The sequence below is a fragment of the Rana temporaria genome, chromosome 10, assembly GCF_905171775.1.
Source record: "Rana temporaria chromosome 10, aRanTem1.1, whole genome shotgun sequence".
NCBI classification, from domain to species: Eukaryota; Metazoa; Chordata; class Amphibia; order Anura; family Ranidae; genus Rana; species Rana temporaria.
Genome location: NC_053498.1, coordinates 144,410,344 through 144,428,326, shown reverse-complemented (window position 1 = coordinate 144,428,326; position 17,983 = coordinate 144,410,344). Strand labels below are relative to the sequence as shown.

Genomic DNA, 17,983 nt, shown 5'->3' with positions numbered 1-17,983 from the left:
CCATGTGTCCCCAAATGCAGCATTGTGTCCCCAAATGCAGCCATGTGTCCCCAAATTCAGCCATGTGTCCCCAAATGCAGCCATGTGTCCCCAAATTCAGCCTTGTGTCCCCAAATGCAGCCATGTGTCCCCAAACGCAGCCATGTGTCCCCAAACGCAGCCATGTCCCCAAATGCAGCCTTGTGTCCCCAAATTCAGCCTTGTGTCCCCAAATGCAGCCTTGTCCCCAAATAGAATTAGAGAGTGTGAATCTTCCTAACGGGAACAAAGACAGCAATAATAAACCTAACAACCTTAATACTCTCCTAAAATGGCTTTAGATACACTTTAAAATATTGGGCCAGATTCACAGAAGAGATACGATGGAGTATCTCAGATACACCATCGTATCTCTGATTTTTACTGGTCCTATCTATGCACCTGATTCATAGAATCAGATACGCATAGATAGGGCTGAGATCCGACAGTGTCACACTGTGTTACACTGTCGGATCTTTTTTTGGATTTAAAAATGGCGCCGGGGGCATTCCCGCTGATTTACACTGAATAAGATGTAAATCAGCGAGATACGCGAAATTCACGAACGTACGCGGACCCGACGCTGTGTTCTTACGTCGTTTCCGTAGCGCGGTACCCTTTGTATACTTACCCCTGCTAAAAGCAGGGGTAAGTATTGTTAAGTATGGCCGTCGTTCCCGCGTCGATTTTGAAATTTCCTACGTCGTTTGCGTACGCCGATTCACGAACACGCGCGTCGCAAGTCCCGCTCACGTCGCAACCACTGACGTCCTATTGACGTCAGTGGGAGCAATGCACGCCGGGAAATTCCCCGAAAGACGCATGCGTATTTAAATCGGCGCGGGAACGCGCCTGATTTAAATATGACACTCCCCTAGCCGCGGAATTTGAATTCCGCTGGGGGAGTTAGGATCCGCCGTCGCAAGTTTGGAGGTAAGTGTGTTGTGAATTTGACACTTTCCTCACAAACTTGCGAGGGCGGATCTTAAAACACATAGGTTACACGGATCTAAAGATCCGCTAACCTTTGTGAATCTGGCCCATTATGTGTATTGTTTATCTGGGTTCTAACTTGTCCAGTTAAAGAGCTTTGTACACACAGCAGCTTGTACAGCAGGGGGGTTCTTTGTTCGGCCATGACTCTGTAAAAATCTCCTCTGACACACCTGGGTATATAAAATTTGAAGGCTGCACACACCTGTATGACTTAAGGAAGTAGACTGCAGGAAGCAGGATGTAGACTGCAGGAAGTAGAAAGCAGGAAGTAGACTGCAGGCAACTAGATGGCAAATAAAAAGGAGAAAAACAGCAGGGCGCCAGGTCAGTGTAAGTAAAGCCAACAATACTTTATTCCAATATCCACTCACATCAAAGAAGCTTGCAAACTGCACGTAGAGGTGCTGTGTTATTGTGTGTGATGATACAGCATGGTAGATACTATCTAGACGGCGGCAGCAGCCCTCCTCTCCTCCATTAGGCTGCTTTCACATTGGGGATAGAGCCGCGGTGGCGGTATAGCAGCGCGATTTTTAGCGCTGCTATACCGTCGTATTTACCGCGGTATTCGGGCGCTAGCGGTGAGGTTTTAACCCCCGCTAGCGGCCGAAAAAGGGTTAAAAGGGTATTACCGCGGTTTCCCCTTGATTTCAATGGGAAGGCGCAGTATAGGAGCGGTAAACGCACCGCTCCTATACCGCTCCAAAGATGCGGCTAGCAGGACTTTTGGAGCGTTCCTGCTACCGCACCGCTTCAGTGTGAAAGCCTTCGGGCTTTCACATTGAAGCCTGCAGAGAATGATTTTTTCATGCGGTATAGCAGCGCTGTACCGCATGAAAAACGCCTCAATGTGAAAGGGGCCTTCGTGACATACCCGAGGACTGCTCTGCTCCGCTCTCCGCCTCCTCTCCACCCGCTCTCGGGTGAAAAAAAAAAAAAGCATTGGGAGCATTTGCCGCGAGTACAAGTACTCACGCAAATGCTCAGTATCGGTCGCGATACCAATACTAGTCGGTTCCGGGACAACCCTAATAATAATAATAAATATATGTAGCGTCCCCTTACTTTCTATGCGGGGGCTACACTAAAGTTAGTGGGGAATGGAAGGCTTAGTTTTACTCCCATTCGTGATTTATGGAAACTCAGGCTGCTGCCCATTTTCAGAAGCAGGGCCCGAGTTTCAGGTGCGGTACCCACCTTCACAGGGGCGTAACTAGAAATCACAGGGCCCCATAGCAAAATGTTGTATGGGGCCCCCCAGAGCCGCCCTAGTCTCAATGCAGCGTGACCTGTGCCCCATACAGCGTGACCTGTGCCCTATACAGGGTGACCTGTGCCCCATGCAGCGTGACCGGTTCCCCATACAGCGTGACCTGTGCCCAATGCAGCATGACCTGAGCCCCATACAGCGTGACCTGTGCCCTATACAGGGTGACTTGTGCCCCATACAGCGTGACCGGTTCCCCATACAGCGTGACCTGTGCCCAATGCAGCATGACCTGAGCCCCATACAGCGTGACCTGTGCCCCATACAGCGTGACCTTTGCGCCATACAGCGTGACCTGTGCCCCATACAGCGTGACCTGTACAGGGTGACCTGTGCCCTATACAGGGTGACCTGTGCCCTATACAGGGTGACCTGTGCCCCATACAGCGTGACCTGTGCCCCATACAGCGTGACCTGTGCCCCATACAGCATGGCCTGCCTGTGCCCAATACAGCCTGGCCTGCCTGTGCCCAATACAGCGTGACCTGTGCCCAATACAGCCTGGCCTGCCTGTGCCCCATACAGCGTTACCTGTGCCCAATACAGCATTGCCTGTGCCCAATGCGGCATGACCTGTGCCCAATGCAGCGTTGCCTGTGCCCAATACAGCCTGGCCTGCCTGTGCCCAATACAGTCTGAACTGCCTGTGCCCCATACAGCGTGACCTGTGCCCAATACAGCATTGCCTGTGCCCAATACAGCCTGGCCTGCCTGTGCCCAATACAGCCTCACCTGTGCAGAGGAAGAAGCAAGCCGGCCGGATCAGCAGAGAGCGGGATTGCCCGCTGTTAGGGTTGTCCCGATACCACTTTTTTAGGACTGAGTACGAGTACCGATACTTTTTTTCAAGTACTCGCCGATACCGAATACCAATACTTTTTTTTAAATGTGTCCCCAAATGCAGCCATGTCCCCCCACAGATGCAGCCATGTCCCCCCCCATATGCAGCCATGTCCCCCCCATATGCAGCCATGTCCCCCCCATATGCAGCCATGTCCCCCCCATATGTAGCCATGTTCCCCCCATATACAGCCATGTCCCCCCCATATCCAGCCATGTCCCCCCCATATGCAGCCATGTCCCCCCATATGCAGCCATGTCCCCCCATATCCAGCCATGTCTCCCCCCATATGCAGCCATGTCCCCCCCCATATCCAGCTATGTCCCCCCCATATGCAGCCATGTCCCCCCATTATCCAGCCATGTCCCCCCCATATGCAGCCATGTCCCCCCCATATGCAGCCATGTCCCCCCATTATCCAGCCATGTCCCCCCCATATGCAGCCATGTCTCCCCCATATCCAGCCATGTCCCCCCCATATGCAGCCATGTCCCCCCCATATGCAGCCATGTCCCCCCCATATGCAGCCATGTCTCCCCCCCATATCCAGCCATGTCCCCCATATGCAGCCATGTCTCCCCCATATCCAGCCATGTCTCCCCCCCATATCCAGCCATGTCTCCCTCCATGCAGCCATGTCTCCCCCCCATATCCAGCCATGTCCCCCTTACCTGCATCCCACCGCATCCCCGCTGCCGCCGACTGGTTAATACGCGCGGGGAACATTACAGCTTTCATTTGAATAGCAGTAATGATTTGCGCTGCGTATAGACACTCCCCCTTGCTCGGGATTGGACAGTTCACCCGAGCAAGGGGGAGTGTCTATGCGCGGCGCGAATCATTACAGCTATTCAAATGAAAGCTGTAATGTTCCCCGCCCGTATTACCCAGTCGGCGGTAGCGGGGATGCGGCAGGATGCGGTGTAGTGGCGACGGCGGCGGGGGGGGGGGGTGTGCAAGTATTCTATTTCGGTATCGGGGGTATTTGCGGGAGTACAAGTACTCCCGCAAATACTCGGAATCGGTCCCGATACCGATACTAGTATCGGTATTGGGGACAACCCTACCCGCTGTAATAGCTTTCATTTGAATTTCCAGTCTTCCCGGGGCTCATCGTCACATAGCCCCACCTCTTAGCCCAACGCCTTTGATGATGTCACATGTCCCACACTGGACCGGCGTTCTGTCAATCAAAGGTGCCGGGCCAAGAGGTGGAGCTATGTGACATGAGCCCCGGGAACACTGGAAGTTCAAATGAAAGCTATTACAGCGGGCAATTCCTCTCTCTGCTGATACGGACAGCTCGCCTCTTCCTCTCCTCTCTCTTCCCCTGGCTGGGAGACCATGCCGGCGATCAGGGCCGGTGCAAGGATTTTTGCCAACTCAGGCGAAGGTGAATTTTGCCGCCCCCCCCCCCGGCGCGCACGCACGCACGCACGCACATGTGCACACACACCAACACTATACAGAGAGATACCACATAATATATCTTGATAGATAGAGAACAATGCTAGTACTAGCTGTCTCCTATTGTGCCCACACTGCCCAGTGAAACTGACCTGCTCTCTCTGGTGGTCCTGGACAGCGTGGCTCTCTCTCTCTCTGGTGGTGGTGGAGGTACAGTGTGACGCTCTCTCTCTGGTGGTGCGATGCAGCGTGGCGCTCTCTCTCTCTGGTGGTGCGGTGCAGCGTGGCTCTCTCTCTCTGGTGGTGCGGTACAGCTTGGCTCTCTCTGGCGGTGCGGGTACAGTGTGGCGCTCTTGTGGTTCGGGTACAGCGTGGCTCTCATGGCTCTCTCTGGTGGTGCGGGTACAGCATGTCTCTCATGGCTCTCTGGTGGTGCAGGTACAGCGTGGCTCTCATGGCTCTTTCTGGTGGTGCGGGTACAGCATGGCACTCTGGTGGTGCGGGTACAACGTGGCGCTCTGGTGGTGCGGGTACAGCATGGCGCTCTGGTGGTGCGAGTACAGCATGGCGCTCTGGTGGTGCGGGTACAGTGTAGCGCTCTGGTGGTACGGGTACAGTGTGGCGCTCTGGTGGTACGGGTACAGCATGGCGCTCTGGTGGTGCGGGTACAGTGTGGCGCTCTGGTGGTGCGGGTACAGTGTGGCTCTCTGGTGGTGCGGGTACAGCGTGGCTCTATCTGGTGGTGCTGGGGCTATTAGTTCCCCCAGCACAGTCCTCTTTCTATTTCCCTGTCTCCTGTAGTACTGTACATGCTTTTCTCTGAGCTTTCTCTTTTTCCCCCCACAAGCAGACAGTAAGATCGATCAATTCCTCATTGAAATCCTCCTTTAGAGGGTTGCTTAAAGCGGGGGTTCACCCTATCGACGGGAAAAAAATTTTTTTTTACCTTAAAATCAGGCATTGTAGCGCGAGCTACAGTATGCCTGTCCCGTTTTTTTTAGCCCCATACTCACCTTGTAGTCGTCCATCGAAGATACCGGGGAATGGGCGTGCCTATGGAGACGGAGGATGATTGACGGCCGGCTCTGGCGCGTCACGCTTCTCCGGAAATAGCCGAAATAGGCTTGGTCTTCACGACGCGTGCGCATAGCCTGTGCGCAGGCGCCGTGAAGAGCCGAGACCTACTTCGGCTGTCTTCGGGGAGAGTGACGTGCCAGGGCCGGCCGTCAATCATCCTCCCTCTCCATAGGCACGCCCATTCCCCGCGGGAGCCGAAATCTACGATGGACGACTACAAGGTGAGTACGGGGTTAAAAAAATCGGGACAGGCATACTGTAGCTCGCGCTACAATGCCTGTCTCGATGGTAAAATGTGTCGGGGGGGGGGGTGAACTACCGCTTTAAGACTCCATAGAGACAGCTACTAGATTTCTCCAGGCTCAGCAGGCAGAGTGCATGCTGATGACTGTAATCCCCGAGACTACATTTCCCAGGATGCCCCACGAGTTCTTTCTGCTCCACTGTGGGAGGAGAGAAGAAGAAGCAGGAAACTTTCTTCTCTCTTGTCCCGTGCTGCACAGACATGAGAAAGGGGGAGGAAGGGACATCCTGACAGCGTCCCGCAGTTCCCCCCCTCACCTCACTGGGCAGACGGTCTGGACACCTATGGCTGGCAGAGCAGTAGTCAATGGGGGGCGAGAGCGGAACTGTCAGCGCGGCTCTGAGGCTGAGCTGTGTGTGAGAGCCGTGCTGACAGTTCCTTTAGATGCTGCCCGCAGAGACACTGAGACTGAGTCACTGACTACGGGCGGGCGACTGTCCCGGCGGGTCGGCGGCGGTGATGCTCTTATCCTCACCGGGCCCCCCTGATCCTCACTCAGCTGCGGGCCCCATAGCGCCCGCGTGGGTCGCTATGGCGGTAGTTCCGCCACTGCACCTTCAGGGTACGCGCATCCATGGGCCCCGCCACCGTGGCCTGCTTCGCTGAGGTTGTGCACCACGCAGAGCCTCATCCTGACATTGAGAGGGGCTCCAGCGACTTGCTGGGTCCCAATCTTCTGCTGAGAGGCTCCTAAGCTGGAGGCTGTGCGATGGGGATCCATTAAGAGGGGCTCCAGCGACTTGCTGGGTCCCAATCTTCTGCTGAGAGGATCCTAAGCTGGAGGCTGTGCGATGGGGATCCATTGAGAGGGGCTCCAGCGACTTGCTGGGTCCCAATCTTCTGCTGAGAGGATCCTAAGCTGGAGGCTGTGCGATGGGGGATCGGCTCGGGGGAACCTATAACTAGAGATTGTCCAGGAGGCCTAGACGAACCATCGGGGATCCGGTCACCGCACCATATGACAGGTATGCTCAAGCTGTCAGTGGGTGACACTGATTGAACTGACTGGGAATATTTGCTCAAATTGATCTCACAAATCCCAAGTTGTCCGGCCTGTGGCAGAGGCCCTGAGTCAGGCCTGTGGCAGAGGTCTGTTTCCTCCCAGTGATCCGCAAGTGACGCTCCGGCTGCCAGGCCTGAGATAACCGCCTGTCCGGGGGCACTTTACCCACCCTGATTGGGGTGGCGACGAATTGAGCTTTATCATTGCTGAGAGCAGGCTTGCTCTCTCTTCATATCCAAGGCCTGATACTAAAGTTCCTCTACGCTCATCAACCTTTCTCTGTCGTGTGCCGTGTTGATGTTGGCCGTGTTGGGCCTTGGAATAAAGCATTGAAAACTGAATTGATGTCTGGACACTTGTAGGTAGATTCAGGTACCTATGCCTAACTTTGCGGCGGCGTAGCTTACGGCATTTAAGCTACGCCGCCGTAAGTTAGCTAGGCAAGTACATGATTCACAATGTACTTACCTGCTAAGTTACGGCGGCGTAGCCTAAATCGGTGGGCGTAAGGGCGCCTAATTCAAATGTGTTTGAGGGGGGCGTGTTGTATGTTAATGGGGCTTGACCTTACGTTTTCCGCGAACTGCGCATGCGCCGGGCGCCTACATTTCCCAGTGTGCACTGCGGCTAAGTACGCCGCACGGGCCTATTGATTTTGACGTGGACGTAAACGGCGTAAATCCCGATTCACTGACGACTTATGCAAGCAACGTAAGAAATTTGAATTTCGACGCGGGAACGGCGGCCATACTTGACATTACTATTCCAATAGGGCCTAGCTCTAACTTTACGCGGCCTATCTCTTACGTAAACGGCGTAAAAGTACTGCGTCGGCCGGGCGTACGTTTGTGAATCGGCGTATCTACTCATTTGCATATTCTACGCCGACCGCAATGGAAGCGCCACCTAGCGGCCATCCAAAATATTGCAATCTAAGATAGGACGGCGCAAGCCGTCGTATCTTAGATATGTTTAAGCGTATCTCTGTTTGAGCATACGCTTAAACATAAGTCGGCGTAGATTCTGAGTTAGGTCGGCTTATCTACTGATAAGCCGGCCTAACTCTTACTGAATCTACCTATTGCTCTTTATTCACACTCACAGAAGTCACCCCTAGACCAAGTCAAAAAGGTAACTCAGTAAGCCGATCCCAAACTAATCAGCGGCTCCTTAGGGGGTGAGCGCTACATATATATAGTACAGTTGTGTGCAATGCATCTCCTCACTGATCCTGATTTACTAAAGGAGTGGAGCTTGTTCACGATTAAAATACATTTTCACACAAAGGGGAGTTCCAGACGTTTTTCATGTTTATTAAAAGTCAACAGCTTCAAAAAGTGTAGCTGCTGGCTTTTAATAAACATACACTTACCTGCTCCGCGGTCCAGCGCCGCGCCGCCCGAAGCTTCGCTCCTCTCCCCCCCCCTTCTACACCGGCGCCTCCATTGTAACTGTGGGCACCCGGCCGTGACAGCTTTCGGCTTCCTGGCCAGGCACTCACTGCGCATGCGCGAACGGCGCAGCGTTCCCTGAGTGGACAGGCGTTCGCCTGGGACCTGTCATGTGTCCCAGGTGATCGCCTACAGGGAGGGGCCGCCGTAGGCGATATGACGTATCGTCTAAGCCAGTGATGGCGAACCTTGGCACTCCAGATGTTTTGGAACTACATTTCCTTTACTACAGACCCTATTTTAGCCCCAGTGATGTCATCACTAAGTCTCAGTGTCTTCTCTATGCAATGCAGGCAGATCATGGCTGGTGGGAGGAGCCTGCAGGGGGCTGTACATATCTTCCTGAGAACATCACATCACCCCGGGCCTCAGTACTCCTCTCAAGAGCCCTCAGTCCTTAACCCCCTAAGGCCCGCCCTACGCATATATACTGCAGCAATAACGGCCCTCCTGCGCGAAATCACGCACTCTGTACATGATTTTGTGCACGGAGTCTGGGGCGCGTTCGGAACCCGCCGATCATTCTGAGGAGAAGCAGAACGGAGGTCTGCCTATGTAAACAGGGCAGATCGCTGTTCTGTCAGAGGGGGAAGATGGAGATCTTTACATTCTTTACATTCTTTTCATATCTTTACATTTACAGAAACACAGATCTTTACATTCCCCCAGACAAAGCACCTCCCCCACACAGTTAGAAGACACTCCCTAGGGAAACACTTAACCCTTTGTCCCGGATGTTAACCCCTTCCCTGCCAGTCTCATTAGTACAGTGACAGTGCATTCTGTTTTTCAGCACTGATCACTGTACAGTGGAACCTCAGTTTAAGAGTAACTTGGTTTGAGAGCGTTTTGATTTGCAAGCAACTTTTTTTTTTTAAACTTCTGACTCGGTTTGCGAGTGTTGACTCGCAAGACGAGCACAGAATTTAAGCTAAATAGGCCTGCAGTGCCTAATTTGGCCTGAGGTACGGGGGCGCAGGAGCCGAGAAAAGCCGAACATTGGCCTGCAGTACCTCATTTGGCCTATGGTACGAGGGCGCAGGAAACGGGCCGATGTGTCCTCTGGCCTTTTCGGACATTTTCGGCGTCCCCCCACCTCTGGCCGCATTCGGTATTGCATCCCATTGAAGTCAATGCAGAACAAATTATTTTTGCTTCTATTGACTTCAATGGGAAAACTCGCTTTGATATGCGAGTACTTTGGATTACGAGCATTCTCCTGGAACGGATTATGTTCGTATTCCGAGGTTCAACTATATTGGTGTCACTGGTCCCCAAAAAGTGTCAAAAGATTCACTTCGAGTCCGATTTGTCTGCAGCAATGTCACAGCCCCGCTATAAGTCGCTGTTCGCCACCATTACTAGTAAAAAAAAGTTATAAATAAAATTCCATAAATCTATCCTATGGTTTGTAATTCTAGATTTGGGAAGAAATTTACCATTCCTGTGAGTAGACCCTGCTGTATCACACATTTCACAGAGCCTGCCTTCTGAGCCCCGTGGTAGGTGTCAGTGAGAGAAATAATGCCCCATTGTTTCTGTCATTGGGAGGAACAGTGCCCCATTGTTGGCGTCATCGAGTAGGGAATTGTATACTATCATTTATGTCAATGGCAGTATTTGTGCCCCATTGTTGGTGTCAGTGGCAGAAATAATGTCCCATTCTTGGAGTCAGTGAATGAAATAGTGCCCCACGGGCTGGATAAGCAAATGGAAGCAAGGTTGTCTAAGTAAGGGTTGACCTTACTTGGACCACTCTCAGCCAAAAATATGTTTTAGTTTTGGGCAGAGTATAGAATGGTCTAGGTTTGATGACAGTCAACGGAAGTCCTTCAGACTTGAGGGAAGCGGGACTATGGCCAGTGGGTGTAGAAAATGTTCCAGTGCCAGTGTCAGTGAGAGTTAACCATGCATCAGGCTATGTGGGTGTAAAACAAAGCATAGTGCTTGTGCTCAGTAGGAGAAGGAGGAGAAATGGTGCCCCATCATTGGTGTCAGTGGGAGGTATAGTGCCTCAACATTGGTGCCAGTGGGAGGAATAGTGCCCCATCATTGGTGCCTGTGGGAAGAGTCAGATAAAGGCAAGCAAAGATGACTGTTCTAGGTATCCTCTGCATCTCTTTAAGGCAGGTGAAACTTTTGGAACCAGTTCATGGCTGCCTTATTATAATTAAAGCAGCCATACCATTGGGATCAATGACCATTTGTCAGGTCACTTCAGGCCAGGTGACAGATGCACACCGTTGGGGTCAGGAGTGCACCGCTATGGTAGTGGACCCTATGGCTGACTGCTGCAGATGGAACTCTGGGTGGTTCAGAATAGCAGGTCCCCCTGGAGTACCAATACTGCAGTCTAATCTTAGAGCATAATATTCCCCAGGGCGTGTAGTCTAAGAGCCAGCAGGTGTACAACAACCTATTCAACCTGTTCAACAGAGCCTCATTGCAGCCAGTGTCCCCATAGCAGCCAGCGTCCCCATAGCAGCCAGCGTCCCCATAGCAGCCAGCGTCCCCATAGCAGTCAGCGTGCCCATTGCAGCCAGCGTGCCCATTGCAGCCAGCGTGCCCATTGCAGCCAGCGTGCCCATTGCAGCCAGCGTCCCCATTGCAGCCAGCGTCCCCATTGCAGCCAGTGTGCCCATAGCAGCCAGTGTCCCCATAGCAGCCAGTGTCCCCATAGCAGCCAGTGTCCCCATAGCAGCCAGTGTCCCCATAGCAGCCAGTGTCCCCATAGCAGCCAGCGTCCCCATTGCAGCCAGTGTCCCCATAGCAGCCAGTGTCCCCATAGCAGCCAGTGTCCCCATAGCAGCCAGTGTCCCCATAGCAGCCAGTGTCCCCATAGCAGCCAGCGTCCCCATAGCAGCCAGTGTCCCCATAGCAGCCAGCGTCCCCATAGCAGCCAGTGTCCCCATAGCAGCCAGCGTCCCCATAGCAGCCAGCGTCCCCATAGCGTCCCCATAGCAGCCAGTGTCCCCATAGCAGCCAGTGTCCCCATAGCAGCCAGTGTCCCCATTGCAGCCAGTGTCCCCATTGCAGCCAGTGTCCCCATTGCAGCCAGTGTCCCCATTGCAGCCAGTGTCCCCATTGCAGCCAGTGTCCCCATTGCAGCCAGTGTCCCCATAGCAGCCAGCGTCCCCATAGCAGCCAGCGTCCCCATTTCAGCCTACCTGTGCTGGGTAAGAGAGAGGAGAGTGGAGGAGCCGCCACCGCCTGGTTGTTCAAAGCGCGGGGAACATAAGGTCTCGTACACACGATCAGTCCGTTTTAATCGGTTTGGACTGAAGTTCAGTTTCATCGGTCCAAACCGACCGTGTGTACGGCCCCTCGGTCTGTAGTCCTTCAGTCCAGAAACAGAGAAGTTGCTTTAATATCGGACCGATGGACGCCTGACCGATAGGTCAAAACCGATGGTTAGTACGCAAAAGCATCGGTTCCAAACCCGGGCATGCTCAGAATCAAGTCGACGCATGCTTGGAAGCATTGAACTTCATTTTTTTCAGCACGTCGTTGTGTTTTACGTCACCGCGTTGGACTCGATCGGTTTTTGAACTGATGGTGTGTAGGCACATCAGACCATCAGTCTGCTTCATCGGTGAACTTCAGTCCGTTTTCATCGGTTTGAACTGATCGTGTGTACGAGGCCTAACAGTTTTCAATTCAATAGCTGTGTTCCCCGCCGCGAGCCGCCATATACAGCCCCTCCCCCCTTGTCCGGGGTACTTTGATAGACAGATCACCCGTCCAATCCTGGGATCGCAAAATTCGAGCAGGTGAATGTAAATTTCGAGGGCTGGTAAAAGTATATATAAAGTTTATTCGTGACCCAGAAATACATTTTGGACATGGACATTTGAAAGTGGGACTTCTTATGGCCTATTGGGTTCATGAAAAGGTAACCCAAACTCCGCCTGGCTCTACTGGGACAAAACCACCTTTTACCTCCCACCTGTATAACACCCCTATCACTTATCCAAGGATTAGAGTGACACCAAATGTTGGGTAAAAATTGGCCGTTGAACGGCCCCCTTTATTAAAATAAAATAATTTAACAATAAACCAAAACAAAAAACAAGGCATTTTATTTGTCTACCGATCCTTGGAGGCACTACCTAGAAAATCTATTTTAACCTTATATCTGCTTAAAGCGGTGGTTCCCCCTTAAAAACAACTTTTTTTTATTCCACTGCCCCCCCACATTACAATCGAATTAAGGCTCTTATTTTTTTTTTGCTGCTGTACATACCTTGATACAGCATCTTCACCCGTGCATCCGGGTTGCGAGTCCCGCGGGAGTGGGCGTTCCTCACATGCTGTTGATTGACGTTTTGCCCAAAAACGAGCTCTCCCCCCGTCGCGTAAGCCGCGTCACGATTGGCGAAAGAAGCCGAACGGCGATGCGCATGCGCAGTATAGCGCCGACTCGCCGTTCGGCTCCTTTCGCCAACCGTGACGCGGCTTACGCGACAGGGGAGAGCTCGTTTTTGGGCAAAATGTCAATCAAACACATGTGAGGAACGCCCACTCCCGCGGGACTCGCAACCCGGATGCACGGGTGAAGATGCTGTATCAAGGTATGTACAGCAGCAAAAAAATAATAAGAGCCTTAATTCGATTGTAATGTGGGGGGGCAGTGGAATAAAAAAAAGTTGTTTTTAAGGGGGAACCACTGCTTTAAACACTAACTGGTCCCTGCCGCATTGCACCGACTCGGGGACGACCACCTTCAGCAGATATACCCATCCTTTGCCAGTTAATCCACATAACTGGTATTCACCGGGGACCCATACCTCGGATGTGTCCCCACCCATCAAATTCCCTAAGCCTGTTATACAATGCCTCCAAAGACCCAACCTAAGCCTGTTCTACAATGCCTCCAAAGACCCAACCGCCACAGCGCAAGGTGTGAAGCCTCACACCTCTGCGCCCCGCCAAAAACGAACCGCTCTTTGAATGACCTCCTGTAAACCCAGTGTCCACATGTCCATGCCCACCGAATTCAGGTGCACGCCATCGTCGCGGAGATACCTCCACGTTTCAAATTCAAGCTCCCGATGCCGGACCACCAACCCCCCAATGCGAGCCACAAACTTCCCAATCTCCTTGTTTGCTGTGTGTTTTCCTTTTAAGCCAGTTGGATTTGTATGATCCACATGATAAATGTCCATGTTTAAAGGAAAGATTTTAAGATGCTAGTCTTATCATTCGTCTTTCTTGCTGACCCCACTCTTTAGCCCTGGGTGCAGTCACTGCAAGTCAGACTTGTGTGATAAATGAGGATGTGGTCAGGAAGAGATTTCAGAGATGGATTAGGAACATGTTGGGGGATCAATAAACATCATATAGGACACCAATGTGAAGTATTGCTGCACAATTGAGGGAAAACAAGCTGCATATCTCATACAGAGCTGTTCAGGCGTGACCGTTTGGTTTTCTCTGTTAAGGATGAAGTAATAATGGCGAGGCAATCATCGGAGTTCCAGTGCATGGCGGAGATCCGTGACATGCCAGATCAGGGCTGGACTGGGACAGAAATTTGGCCCTGGACATCATCCAGACTGGCCCACTTTGATAGATCTCTCCTATGGCGGCCGGACAACTCCCGCCCCCCCCAGCCACCCAAGCCCCCTCTCCCCCTCCACTAGCCGTTCTACTTTATTAGAGTAGAACGGCTGGTACTGGTACTCTTATAGGCAGTACCAGTGGGGAAGCTAGACATTATTTCACCCGGGACAAAGAATCAGTTCGGTGCCCCCCCCCCCCCCATGGGTCAAGATTAGGCAGAAGTGAGAAACTCCCAGGCCATAGCTGTTGAGTAAGCTGTCTGTCCCCTCCCCCGTGCTCCTTCTGGTCCCCCCCATGCTCCTCTGCCATCCCCCCTGCTCCTCTGGTCCTCCCCCTGCTTCTCTGTTCCCCCCCCAGGTGAGCACTGCGGGGAGGGAGAGGAGGTGAGCGCTGCAGGGAGGGAGAGACAGAGAAGCGGAGGGGGGCGGCGGCCCGCTGTCACTGAAGCCGGCCCACTAAGCAATCGGCCCACCGGGAAACTCCCTGTAGTCCCAATGGCCAGTCCATCCCTGTGCCAGATACACTTTGAGTCAGGGGCGGTAAAGTGATTGTTTTCTGGCTACTTCTTGATTGTTTATTATAGCAATTTTGGGTAGGTTTTTGAGTATTTAGGAAAAGACTAAATTTGACATTGACATTTTTAAGTTTAAAGGGGTTGTAAAGGTTTGTTTTTCATTTTCTAAACAGGTTCCTTTAAGCTAGTGCATTGTTGGTTCACTTACCTTTTCCTTCCATTTCCCTTCTAGATGTTTTTTTCTCTTTGTCTGAATTTCTCACTTCCTGTTCCTGTTCAGTAAGCTTGCCCCCATCATCCGAGTCGTTCTGGCTGGGGATTAGTCAGAGTGCTCTCCCCTCCCTTGGGACTACATCCCTGCAGGGAGATGCTAAGACGGATTGCCCCCATCATCCTAGCCGTTCTTGCTGGGGGTTAGTCAGAGTGCTCGCCCCTCCCTTGGGACTACATCCCTGCGAGGAGACGCATCATCCGGGCCGTTCTGGCTGGGGGTTAGTCATCGTGCTCGCCCCGTCCCTTGGGACTACATCCCTGATGCTGACTAACCCCCAGCCAGAACGGCTCGGATGATGGGGCAAGTTTACTGAGGAGGAACAGGAAGTGAGAAATTCAGACAAAGATTGGATTTGAACAGGGGCTGGGGCAATTTCAAAGACAGTCAGTGCAGCATTAAAAAAAAATCTGAATTACACCCCCCCCCCGCTCCGCCTCTCCTACTAGCTTAGGGGGGGTGTATTTTTTTTCCCAGTTATCTGTGCCCCTTTCTGATTATGATGTGCTGGTCGAGGCGGAGGGAATATTTCTTCAGTTTCGGGTGCATGCCCATTTATCTCCGCTCGCATGTCCCGGCCAGCCGCCTGCCCTGCTTATCTTCTTGCCTTCCCTGGTGGAGTGATCTTCCTCCGCTCCCCACCCAGTAGTAGCCGGGGCCCGGAGAGTAAGACTTGACAGGCTGAGGCTGGCGGCGGCGGGCAGGGAGTTGCTGATTGCCATCATTACTAGTACAAAAAAAAAAAATATGTCCCCGGATTTCATTTTAAAAATCTGGTCACCTTACTGTAGGAGAAAGGCAAGGCGCAACCTACGATTTCCTTTCACAATGCGGTGGTGAATGCGGTTGCGCGGGAACAAGAAGAGGTAGATGTCACCAAGATGTTTGAGCCTGTGTATCTCAAGGAGGAGGCCCTAGCACCTTTGGCCATGCATAGAGTGTTGACAAAACTAGCTCAGGATTGCAAAGGTTTGGAGCCCGGGACCCCTGTTGGCTGCCACTCTAACTGGCCAATAATTTGCCTATCCTAATCGAAAGCATCAATTGGGTGAAGGTTCCAATCAAGGATTAGGTGGTGGAGCAGATTGGTTATGATTCGCAAGGAAACCCTGTAGTGCTGGCCAAAACTATTTTGAAGGACTTGCACTTGCCCCTCTTCCTAGCGAAATATGAGCATTTGGGCTGGTGGGCCTGGGTCCGCAGACTGCGATCAGTATAGCTTAGAGCAATTTGGTCCTTCGTGCAGTCATCTTGGGTCAGACAGAGCCTATTTAAGGCCCTGGCTCCCAGGTTTGGTGCACATTTTGCGAGTTGGTAGCATAGGGACAGTTACCCTGCCTCTTAGGGGCAGTACTAGCAGGAAGGACAAGGTTCCCAATGAGGAGGGAAAGCGTAGGGTTGCAACTTCTTGGACACCATCCCGCTTGGGCACTAGATAGCATGGCGGGCACTCTTTTTGTCAATTTCTCTTGTATTTCACAGTTGAGGCCATTCCCCTTTTTTTTTCTTGGGGGAAGAATCTGCCCCACCAATACAACTTTACTGGATCCAAATGAATCCCCCTTTTCTTGGACCCTCTTGCCTACGACGCTCTGTAAGCTGTGCTGTACTTGCATAATCCTGACGAAGGTGTTCACTGTTGCATTAGCTTCTGATTGCCAGATAGTTTCTTTAACTACCTGAGGCCCGCGCTATAGCCGAACGACGGCTACAGCGCGGACCTAGTGTTAATCCCTTCAATGCCAGTCACATTTATACAGTAATTAGTGCATATTTATAGCACTGATCGCAGTATAAATGTGAATGGCGCCAAAAATGTGTCCGATGTGTCCGCCATAATGTCGCCGTCCCAATAAAAATCGCAGATCGCCGCTATTACTAGTAAAAAAAAAAATCAGAATAGAATCAGGTTACGCATAGATAGCCCTAAAATCTGACAGGTGTAATTGACTTACACCGTCGGATCTTAGGATGCAATTCTAGGCCGGCCGCTAGGTGGCGAGGCCATTGCGGTCGGCGTAGAATATGCAAATGACTAGTTACGCCGATTCACGAACGTCCGCGCTGCCCGTCGATCTAAATTTACGTTGTTTCCGTCGAGATACGCTGCTTAAAGTTAAGGCTGCCTCCTAGGTGTTCTAAGCAATGTTAAGTATGGCCGTCGTTCCCCCTTTTTGAAATTTAAAAAATCACGTTGTTTGCGTAAGTCGTTCGTGAATGGCGCTGGACGCCATTTACGTTAACGTCTAAACAAATGACGTCCGTGCGCGCTGGGGGGGTGGGTGCTGGGGGCCCTGACTGGTCGGACGGACTCGGCAGCCGGCTCCAGGGGGGGCAGCCTGGCCTCTTCTGAGGTGAGGCCCCTTTTTTGCCGCCCCGGGGCGGATCTGTCGATTGCTGAGGGGGTCGGTGGGGATTACCGCAGGGAGGAAGGTAAGTTGGAGGTCCTTGGAGGCCCCCCTTCCTTCGTGCGTGCCCGGCCGGCTTTCCCCTATACCTTGCACAGTGCAATTGGTTTCTTTTTTCTTTTGTCCGTCGGACGGGTTGGGTCGGCCTTCGGCTCCCGGCCCCTCCTTGGGGCCCTTAAGGTTCCGGAAAACCCCTTTTAATACCTGGAGGATGGTGTGCCACCTCTGTATCTTAAATCTCAACGTAGGAGTACTGTATGGGGGAGGTGGCCCCCGTCCTCGGTCCGCCACCCGATTCTCCAGCCTCCCTTTGTGATGTTAGTACGGCTACTAAGCCCCGGTGGGACTATGTGCATCCCCTGTCTTTTTCTCTGTTATGTTGAAAAGAAATGACAAAAATGGATGGCTTATTGTTTGATGTATGATGCCTTTGACAACATAAGTTGTAATGTATTATCATGCCGTCCACAAATAAAGATTTTACAAAAAAAAAAAAAAAAAAATGACGTCCGTGCGACATCATTTAGCGCAATGCACGTCGGGTAATTGGCTTTTAGGCTGCTTTCACATTGGGGATAGAGCCGCGGTGACGGTATAGCCGCGCTATTTGTAGCGCGGCTATACCGTCGTATTTACCGCGATATTCGGGCACTAGCAGTGAGGTTTTAACCCCCGCTAGCGGCCGAAAAAGGGTTAATTACCGCGGTATTACCGCGCTTTCTCATTGATTTCAATGGGAAGGCGCGGTATAGGAGCGGTGAACACACCGCTCCTATACCGCAGTAAAGATGCGGCTAGCAGGACTTTTGGAGCGCTCCTGCTAGCGCACTGCTTCAGTGTGAAAGCCTTTCGGGCTTTCACATT

At 52.2% G+C, this 17,983-nt stretch overlaps 1 protein-coding gene across 1 annotated transcript in view; it reads left to right on the top strand.

Annotated features, from left to right (window-relative positions):
• Positions 1–1,263: 1,263 nt before the first annotated feature.
• The window catches only part of LOC120915723 (myo-inositol 2-dehydrogenase-like), a 97,060-nt gene continuing 80,340 nt past the window's right edge, over positions 1,264–17,983 (top strand). The window contains exon 1 of the mRNA XM_040326470.1: positions 1,264–1,344. The gene's annotated coding sequence lies outside the window, so the exon portion shown is untranslated. The remainder of the gene's footprint in view (positions 1,345–17,983) is intronic.